Source organism: Aythya marila, assembly GCF_965140915.1.
Source record: "Aythya marila genome assembly, chromosome: 22".
Taxonomy (NCBI): domain Eukaryota; kingdom Metazoa; phylum Chordata; class Aves; order Anseriformes; family Anatidae; genus Aythya; species Aythya marila.
The window spans coordinates 2,955,585-2,964,702 of record NC_139063.1 but is presented as its reverse complement, the minus strand read 5'-3'; positions in this window follow the sequence as shown (position 1 = coordinate 2,964,702).

Below are 9,118 nucleotides of genomic sequence, written 5' to 3'. Positions count from 1 at the left end.
CTCCTGGTGGGAAGGTGCCCCGGGCTTACTGCTCGAGAAAGTGTTTTAAGGAAAGAAACGTTCTGCATTTGTTTAAAAAAATATATAAAAATGCATTTAAATGGAAGCATTTTCCTCGGGGAAAAAAAAAAAAAAAAAAAAAAAGCATGGTGTGGACGTGCTGAGCAGCCCTGTCCTGGGACAAGGGGCCTGGCCGGTGCCAGCCGGGGCGGCTGCTCGGTGCCCTGCTCGGGGCTCCCCAGGGTGGCTCAGCACTGCGGGAGTGTCCCCTCCCCGCCGCCTGCCCTGCGGCACTGAATTAAGCCCCGCCGCTTCCCAGAAGCCCTTCCCGGGGCTCCACGGGGTGACTTCACCCAGCTAATCCAGGGCAACTGCTGAACCATTGTCTGCCCAGCGCTGAGCTAGGATATTATGGCTGGAAAAACTTCCTTCCGAATTGCAAGCTGTGTGAGCAGAACTTGTTTAAAATAGCTGCTTTAACAAACAAACAGGGCCGGCTCCATTTTCATCAGCATCTCCCCTCCTAAAACATCAACATTTACATTTCGGTAACAGGAGACCGCTTTTAGAGCAACCACAGCGGTCGCCACGCTGATCGTCAGGGCTCCTGCCTCTGTTCCTGGCAAATGGTGGGAGAGAGGAAGCCGCAAAAGGGCCCATTTGTGCAGTGACAGAATCCCAAGCATCTCAGCATCCCTGCTGCCACAGGCAGCCCCCGGCCCCGCTGCCCACACCTGGGCACCGTGGGGCAGCGAGGGCACCATGGGCACCTCCGGGAAAGGGACCGGGGCTTTGGGGCTCGTTCTGTGGGTTCAAAAGGAGAGCGCCTTTTGGAAAGCCCGTGAACCACAAAGCATCCTGAGGACGAACTTTGAAGCCCACATTGTTTTCATTTGGATGTTATTATTAAAAAAAAAAAAAAAAAAAAAAAAAAAAAGTCACTCGCGTGTTTTCTGGTAAAATGGTTTGCTGAAATGTTTCCTCTTCTCTGGGTCGGAGCAGAAAAGCTACGTGCTGCTCTCTGCTCGGGCTGCCGGCGTGCCCTCTGCCTGCCCAGAGCTCCACAGACAGGGCTCGGCGTCCTGCACCAAATAAGCAGCTAAAAATCACAGCTTGAATTTCTGCAGCAGCTTCCTCAGCAGCAGCTCCTGCCTGCTCCCAGGGGCGTGGGCTTCTCTTCCTTTTGTTGCTCATGGTAATTGCTCTGTGTACAGACCTGCATGGAAGCTGGGCTTGCCGTCGTGCTCTCACATTTTGGGTGGAAACTCTCACATTTTGGGTGGAAAGCAGCAAGGTGATGTGCTGGGCAGGAACCCGGAGGTGCTGCGGCCACCTCTCTAAACCAGCTCTTGAGCAGAAAGGGTGGCCTGTGCTTTGGAAACCCCTTTTGCCAACTGGTAAACCCAGAGGATCCCTGCTCCTCAGCTGGGAACTACCCCTCCAGCAGAGCGAATTAATTACGGCCCAGAGCCAGGGAGAGGAGCAGCGAGGAGGCCAGCTGGAAGCTGTGCCAAGCCCTCTCGCACCCAGGGCCAAGTTGCACTTCCCATGACATCAGTGGGCACTTTGAGCCCGGTGCCAACAGCATCGGGGCCTGTCCCGGGGTGCAGACAGCTTCCTTCATGGAGAGGATAAAGCCCAGGCATCTGGAGGGTGCTCCCAGCGATCCCCTCCCTGCTCTGCATTTTTGAGAGGCTTTGGAGCGCATCGCCCTGGGGCTACGATGCGAGCCTTCTGCTGTGGTTGGGTAGGTGGGAGCACAGCAGGTGAGATGCCTTCACCTCCGTGACTCCGGGCTCTTCTGTCACAAAGGCTCTTCCTGGAGAGAGACACGAAGGAAAGGAGAGAAGGAGGTCAGGTCATTTCGGTGTCTCCTGCCTGTGCTGGTGCTTTGCTGGGTGGCGTTGGGTGATGCAGCCCAGAGGGAGGCACAGCAGTGTGGGAAGGGGGCTGTGGAGCTTGTGCCTCCCCACACGGGTCTGCAGGAGAGGAGAGGAAGGTGGGAGATGGGGCAGGGAGAGGAAATTTGGAGACAGAGCAGGGGGAGGAAAGTGGGAAATGGAGCAGGGGGCAGACAGACCTGGTGCCTTCTCCTTGGGGACACAACCCAAGCCATCCCCGGTTCCTTTATGCTTCAGCTTCCTGTTCCCCTCTCTGCTCCCTTCAAGCCCTGCCGGATTCAGGAGGTGAGCAGGACAGGGACATCCCTCCTGGTGACAGTCACAGGTGTGACAAAGCTCTCCGAGAGCCTCCCTGCGCTGCTCCCGAGCACTGGAAAGCCCCGGCGAGGCCCCGCGCCGCGCCTCCCACACGAGCGACGCTCAGGTTACACTTGACATAGCAAAGTGGCAGCAAAATGGATTTAATTTATTTACTTTTTAAATGTAATGATGGAAAACAAAACATGTTGCAAAAGTTGTTTGTTTCGTACCAGCTCCGCGCGGACCCACTGAGGAAGGAGTGGCTCCTGGCAGCTCCAGCTCTTCAGAGACCGGCGATTGCTGGGCTGTCACGCTGTGCCAAGGACCAAACGACTGCTGCAGACACCCACCCTGCCCGGAGGCTGTGCTGGGCATGGCCAAGCCTGGGCGAGGGACATGGCCCCCATGGGACCCCGGGGCAGCCGGGCTGCAGACCAGGTGCTGTGTGGCAGCAGGGGTGCAGGAGCCCGGGGAGGGCAGGGGATGCCCTCGCACACCCAGCACCGCTTTGCCCCATGCTTGCTGCAGGGTTTGGTGCCTCTTTATGCTGGGCGAGGGGCATGAGGGCAGCAAGAAACCCCGCAGCTCTCAGGAGAGGCACCCCCAGTGTGCGCCCCCAGGCAAGGGGCTCAGTGGCTGCACAACATTTTGGGCAGCCGGCCGGGTGGCGCAGGAGGGAAGTCGGGCAGCGCTTCTGCAAGCTCGGCCCCGAGATGCGCCCAGAGCTACCAGCCCCCTTGTTCCAAGCTTCCCCCGTGGCACCGTCAGCCTGAAAATTTACGACGGACCACCAAGCGTGGGCATTGTCGAGCGCCTAATTGAAAACACTGTGAGGGCAACACGGTCCCACCGGCGGCTGGTGGTGCCGGGGGCCCAGGAGCCTGGTGGTGGCGTGGAGCTGGGGGTGCATTCACCCATCCCTGTCCCCGTCCCGCTCGGGCAAAACTCCTGCTGAAGGGCTGCGTCCCGCACAGGAGGGTGCTCTTTCCCAGAGCTTTGGGCAGGAGATACTCATGAGTTAATTAATCCTTGAGTTTTTAAGCAGAGACATATTTATGAGCCTTGTAAGAGGCTGGGGCCCTGAGAGACGTTTCTTTATTCTTCCTCCAGCTCAGCTGAAGGAAACCATAAGGGGAAAGAGCGACTGAGCCACGAAAGCATGGAAGATGGATTTCGGGTTGGTGATGGGGAAACAAAAACCAAGTTGCCTGGGTGGGAACGGTGGCCAAGTGACAGCTCCCTTCCCTTTCCTTTGTCTTCTCATCCTTTGTCTACAGGGTGCTTGCTAGCAGCCTGCCCACTGGACGCAAGGCTATCTGCAGCGTTTGAAGTGCAGATGTGAAGCACGCATGGGGCGTGTGTGCCCAACACGAGCCCCCCTGCTCCTTTGGGCTTCAAGGGGCAGCTCTCCTGGCCCTGTTGTCACAGCAGGGTGCCGGGGTGCTCTTTGGGATGAGGAATGGCTCCCATGAGCTCTCCAGCACCCAGCAGCTGGAGCCACCCAGGGTAAAGGTAATGAGGATGAGGATGAGGATGGGAATGAGGATGAGGACATCCTCAGATGTCATCCAGCACCCAGCTCCCACCCCACCTGGCTGCTCCAGCCAAGGGGCAGGCTCACTTCTGCTCTCTGTACCCCCCACTGCTGCCATCCATCCTCATCAAGCCCTGCTCAAACACCCACAGGCGTTTTGCACTTCTCCAATCCACACTGGCCGTGGACTTTGGGATGAGAAAGGTGTGAAAGCAGCTCCTAGTTCCTTGTGATTCCCATGCACAGCTTCCCAGCACCAGTGAGCCAGCTCTGTCCCCCAGGAGCCTGGCTGCCCTCGCCCAATGAACCCAACGAGCTTTGCTTTTAGCAGGGCTGGGACACCGCTGTAAGCTGGTGGAAATTGCCATTGATCTCCGGCCGCCAGGGGAGCAGAGTTAATGCAGCGATGCTGATTACATCAGCCAAGAAGCTGATGGAAAATCAAGAGTGGAATAAACACCCACTGTGCTTTTGCCGGGCTTCCCTGCTGCATCACGAGCAGCCCAGAGAGAGCGTGGTGGGGACAGAGAGGTGCCTGCCTGAGCAGGGCACGTCTTTTCCAGGCTTACAGCTTGGAAGTGAGCACTCTTCTTTATCCTTTTCCATGGAGCGAGCCGCTTATGGCATTCCCTGTCTCCCCACGGTTACCAGTTTATCTCTCCACCTCGGTGATGCTTCCTCAGCTTCGCGGAGCATCTTGGCCAATAGCGGCAGAGAAATGTGGCCACCACATGTTGGCAGCAATTGAATCCTGGGCACATTTTTTCTCTGCACAGCCTTTAAGCTGTGGGAACCATTTCAAAGGAAACCGTTCCCCCTATAACATGCTTGTGATCTGAAGATGTCTATTTAGATGGCAGCCCGGCATTAATTTAGCAATTCACTACAGAGTTTGGCGTGATGTTTAAAGCACTAAAATAAATTGTGGTGAAGTCGTTTCCCTCAAACCAGATTGTGTGGTTTACATTATTTGTCAACCTTAAGTACAACTGGCATGTTTGTATCACTCATGCAAAGCCCCATTGTGCCTCTCTCGAAGGGGGAAGAATCCGCACAGAAACTCGGTCCAAGTTCCTGCCCCAGCAGTCTCATGTCCCTGGGAGATCTGCCCCGGAGGCACGCAGCCCAACTGGCTGGAAGAGTGCCTGGGCTTTCCTCAGGATGATGGGTGTTAAGTGCAGGCTCATATAGGTTATATTACAAAGGGCTCTTTTAATCGAATGCAGATTTGTACTTTCTGCCTGCAGTGCCTGAAATCCACTGAGCCGCGATGATTTAGACACGCACATAGGAGCGCGCACACATGCACGCCGCCAGATGAGCGGGGCTGCACCAGCACCGCTTGCACACGCTGCCTTGCACCACGGCCGTGCTCTGTGCCCTCCACCGTGGGCTCTGTCCCCTGCTCCCCAGCCACGTGCACGTCCCTGCTGTCCCTGCATGTCCCCGCTGTCACCAGGCACTGCCCGGAGGTCACCCTGAGGCTGGCCTTGCCCGGGCCACCGTGGAGCCACCAGACCTGGCTGTCGGGATGCTGCTGGCTCTCGGTGTGTGGTGGGGATGTGTGTGGGGTCAGGCGGGGACAGCATGCCAGATCCTGCAGCGTGGAGCAGGTCACAGGGTTGTGCTGCGGTGCTGTGCTGCCTCTGGGCAAGCGGGCATCATCCTGCCTGTTATCTCAGTGTTTTATCCCACCCTGCCCGTCCTGCGGATGAGGAATCCCTGGATGGCTGTCAGGGATCTCCAGCTGGCAGTACCAAGGCAGTTTCACTCCACCACCTCTTGCCAATGCCAATGGAACCATCCTGTGGGGAGTGCCCAAGGTGTTGCACCGACAGGGTGGCACTTGCACAGCTCCTCCAGCCTCCAGCATCTGTTTACGGCTTCCTAGGAATGGTGCTTCCCACCATACCCAACCACTTCCACAGGGAAAGAACAGCCACACTGCCTGGTCCACACCTCTACGGGTCTCCAGAGCCTGTTCATTGCAGTTCCCTCAGCAGGCTGTGTGCCCTGCACTGTCCCTGACCAGTCCCCGTGCCACAGCACGCAGTCGGAGAGCAGGAGCTCGTCAGCTGCCCTTCGACTGAAGCATCTCGGAATTGTAAGAGACACCCAATTTTCTGGAAATTGAGTTCAGACAATAAGTAACTCTGCTGCTCTCCAGAGCTGTCCGTGTGTGCTCTGGCCATGTGCATGTTTGTGCTTTCATTGGGTGATGGCAGAAACTGAGTTACTTGTTTGAAAATTCAAAGGGACAGAGCAGAAGCAGGGCCAGGCTGCAGAGATATCAGGCAGTGCCATCCCCTCTCCCTCCCTGTGCCCCATAGAACTGCAGCAGGGTTGGCAGTGCCCAGGTGGCCCACGCATAGCTGGTCCTCAGCAGTGCCCTAAAACATCACCCGGTACGAGCCCATCATCCTAAGGGCAGCACAAAAGCTCCCGACCAACGGCATTAAATAATCGTCACCTTTTTCTTCTGCACGGATTAACATTCCTGCTAACCTTGCAAAGTGTCATTGAACTACCGTCACCCCCCGAAACGCCGCACAATCGCGCGGGGATTAGGGTGTCTGCGGAGCAGCCTGTCCTCGCTATTGTGCGACCCCGGCGGGGCGAGGAAATCCTGCGGCATCAGCCGATAAGTCCCCGCGGCGGGGACGCCAAAGTCGCTGCAGGGCCAAGCGCAGCGCAGCCCCATGGGGACGGGAGCTGAGCGCCTGTGGTGCCACCTGGGAGCCATCCCCGGGGCCAGGTTGGTGGCACTCACGGCTGGGCGAGCATGTTGGTAAATCTGAGCGCTGAGGAAATCCCATAAAACTTTTAACAGGAAAGACGAAGCCGTAAAGGGAAGCTCTTGGCAATTCTTGCAGGCTCTCGGCAGTGCCTGCTGCGAGCGCCTCGCTCAGGCACCTGGCACCGCAGCAGGACGGTGGCTGGGATGGATTTGGTGAGCAGCTCGTGGCGTTCAGTGAGCAGCCAGCTCCCACGGCACTCCCTTCACAGCGGGAGAGGGGGATGGCAGCAGCACAAACTGGATGCTGCTGGGAGCAGGACTCCGGTGTCTGGAGAGCTCAGTCTCGCATAGACGGCATAGGCAGAAGCTGAGATGCAAAAATACAACAGGGAAAAAGGATGCTAAAGCAAATACAAGATTTACGCACGTAGGTCCCAGGAGAGACTTAGAGTACTTATAAATGACAATACACATTGTCGTCCCAGCCCCCACGTTCAGTAGCAAAGGAAAAGTGTCTCCAGCTCTGGAGCCATTGCACAATAACAGAGAATGGAAAACAATTTCATCTGCTTGTCCCCAGCATCTGGGCCCCGCATCCCCACTCCCACAGCGTTTTCCCAAGAGAAAGAGCCATCTCCTCCAGAGCTAAATGGGGACGATGGAGTCCAAGGAGAGTCCAGAGAGAGACTGGTGTGTAAGGAGCAGAGCCCAGCATCCTCCCCATGCGCCCCCACGACTGCTCAACCAGCAAACATGCGGTGCCTGCTCCATCCCTCTGCTCATCGTGGATAAGAACTCCTCTAGCAAGGACAGAGTGAAGTCTCCATCAGTCTTTTCTGGGCATTTGTTTCTGGCAGAGGGCTTGGAGACGCAGCTGGACGGGGACTTGTCTCGTGCAGACCTGCTCAGAGAGGAGCTGCGATGGCAAAAGCAGCGCCTGGACCCCGCAGCCCAGCAGGATCGGTACTTGCCTGCTCCTTGGCAGGGCACTCGGTGTTTAGAAGCCAGCACTTGCTCATTGTTACTGCTGTGCAATGGGATTTCATGGTAGTTTTTCATCAGCTTTGCACGTGTTTGAACGTATGAATAGGGACTGAACTTCCCCACATGTGACAGCAGCCTGGCTGCCCAGGCTCCGCTGGGATTTTGGAGGAATGATGGCCATTCCCGTCTAGATACTCACTGTATTCTTGGTGCATGTGGGGAGAATTTGGCTTCTCTTTTCTGGTGGCATGTCAATGAAACAGCTTCTTCCTCTGCCCCTGGGATGTGCAGGTGGGAAAAAAGCACACCCTCCAAAAAAAGCCCGGGGGTTCAGGACAAATATACCAAAAGAAAGTATATCAAAAGTATATCAAAAGAAAGAGTCTGGGCGAGCAGAAACCCCAGGGGCACTCTGGTGGCACTGTCCTCAGCACCATGTCCCAAGGGGTGCACCTCAGGGCATGTGCTGGGATTTTGGCTGCAGCTGGCCATGCGGCAGCCACGAGCTTCCCTCCTAAACCCCACAGCAGGAGCTTTCCCTGGAGGCTCTGCCATAGCAGTTACGTGGGCTTTGCGTTTTAATCACTTTTGCTTCATCTGGAGCAGCTTTCAGGAGTAATTCCTGCACTCCACTTGGCTTCTCGCAGTAATCTCATGAAGAGGCAATGAGCCCTCGTGGGCAGAGCAGGAAGGGCTGGGGGAAGTGGAGCCTCGGAGCTGCTGGAGGGCTGTTTCTCCTTGATCTCTTCCATCAGGAGCCCCTTTTTCATTGCTCATTAGCAACCCTTCGCCTCCAGAATGCTCAATCCCTCCCCAAAATTGGCTGCTGGGGGCCCTCTGCCGAAATACCCCGCAGAGCCCACACGGGCGTGCATTCAAGCAGGAGGCGATTCGGATCCATCCCACGACGAACAGAGGCTGACTTTTAGAGCTACCAGCAGACAGGCTTAGTGCCTGTTGAAAGTCAGGCCGTTTCTAAACTCTCCTGAAGCTTCTGGAGGGTTCTGACAATGCAAGCAGCTGCAGCAGTCCCCGTCCTCCCAGGGCAGAAGGTGGCGATGGCCCCGTCTCGCTCTGCTGGCGGCTGCCCGCGGCACAGAGCAGCGCTTGGCGGAGCACGCGCGAGTGCTGCGGTGAATCGGGAAAGTTGTCCTGGCTTCATTTGTCACCAGAGAAGGTCGGGAGGTCCGGGGTGGGTGTCCCACGCTGGGAGGAGAAGTCGGCTCCTGCCAGCACAGCCACCAGCGCCGCGGTCCGAGCCGCGGGCGGGAGTCTCCGTTTCGTTTGGCTCCGTGCGACCGATGGCTATTGGCTATTCCGGAGCTGGTTTCGATGATTTTTTTTTCCTTTTTTTTTTTTTTTTTAATTTTTTTTTTGTTCGAAAAGAAAAAAAAAAAAGTTGAACAATTCTGGATTCATCCCCATGTGGAACGGGAAAAATTTTGAAATCTTGAACATTTTTGAGGGCTCAAAAACAATTTCCCACCCAGTTATAGCCACCAGTCTCATCAGGATGTGTTTGAAACAACTCCAGCAGGAGCTGAGCAGAGCTGGTCTCAGCTGGATACCACTCTCGACGAGAAATGCAGTGGTCAGGGGTCATGTTTCTTCAGAAAAAAAGTATCTTCAATAGCTCAGGAAGTTATTAGTGTCTGCTAACAA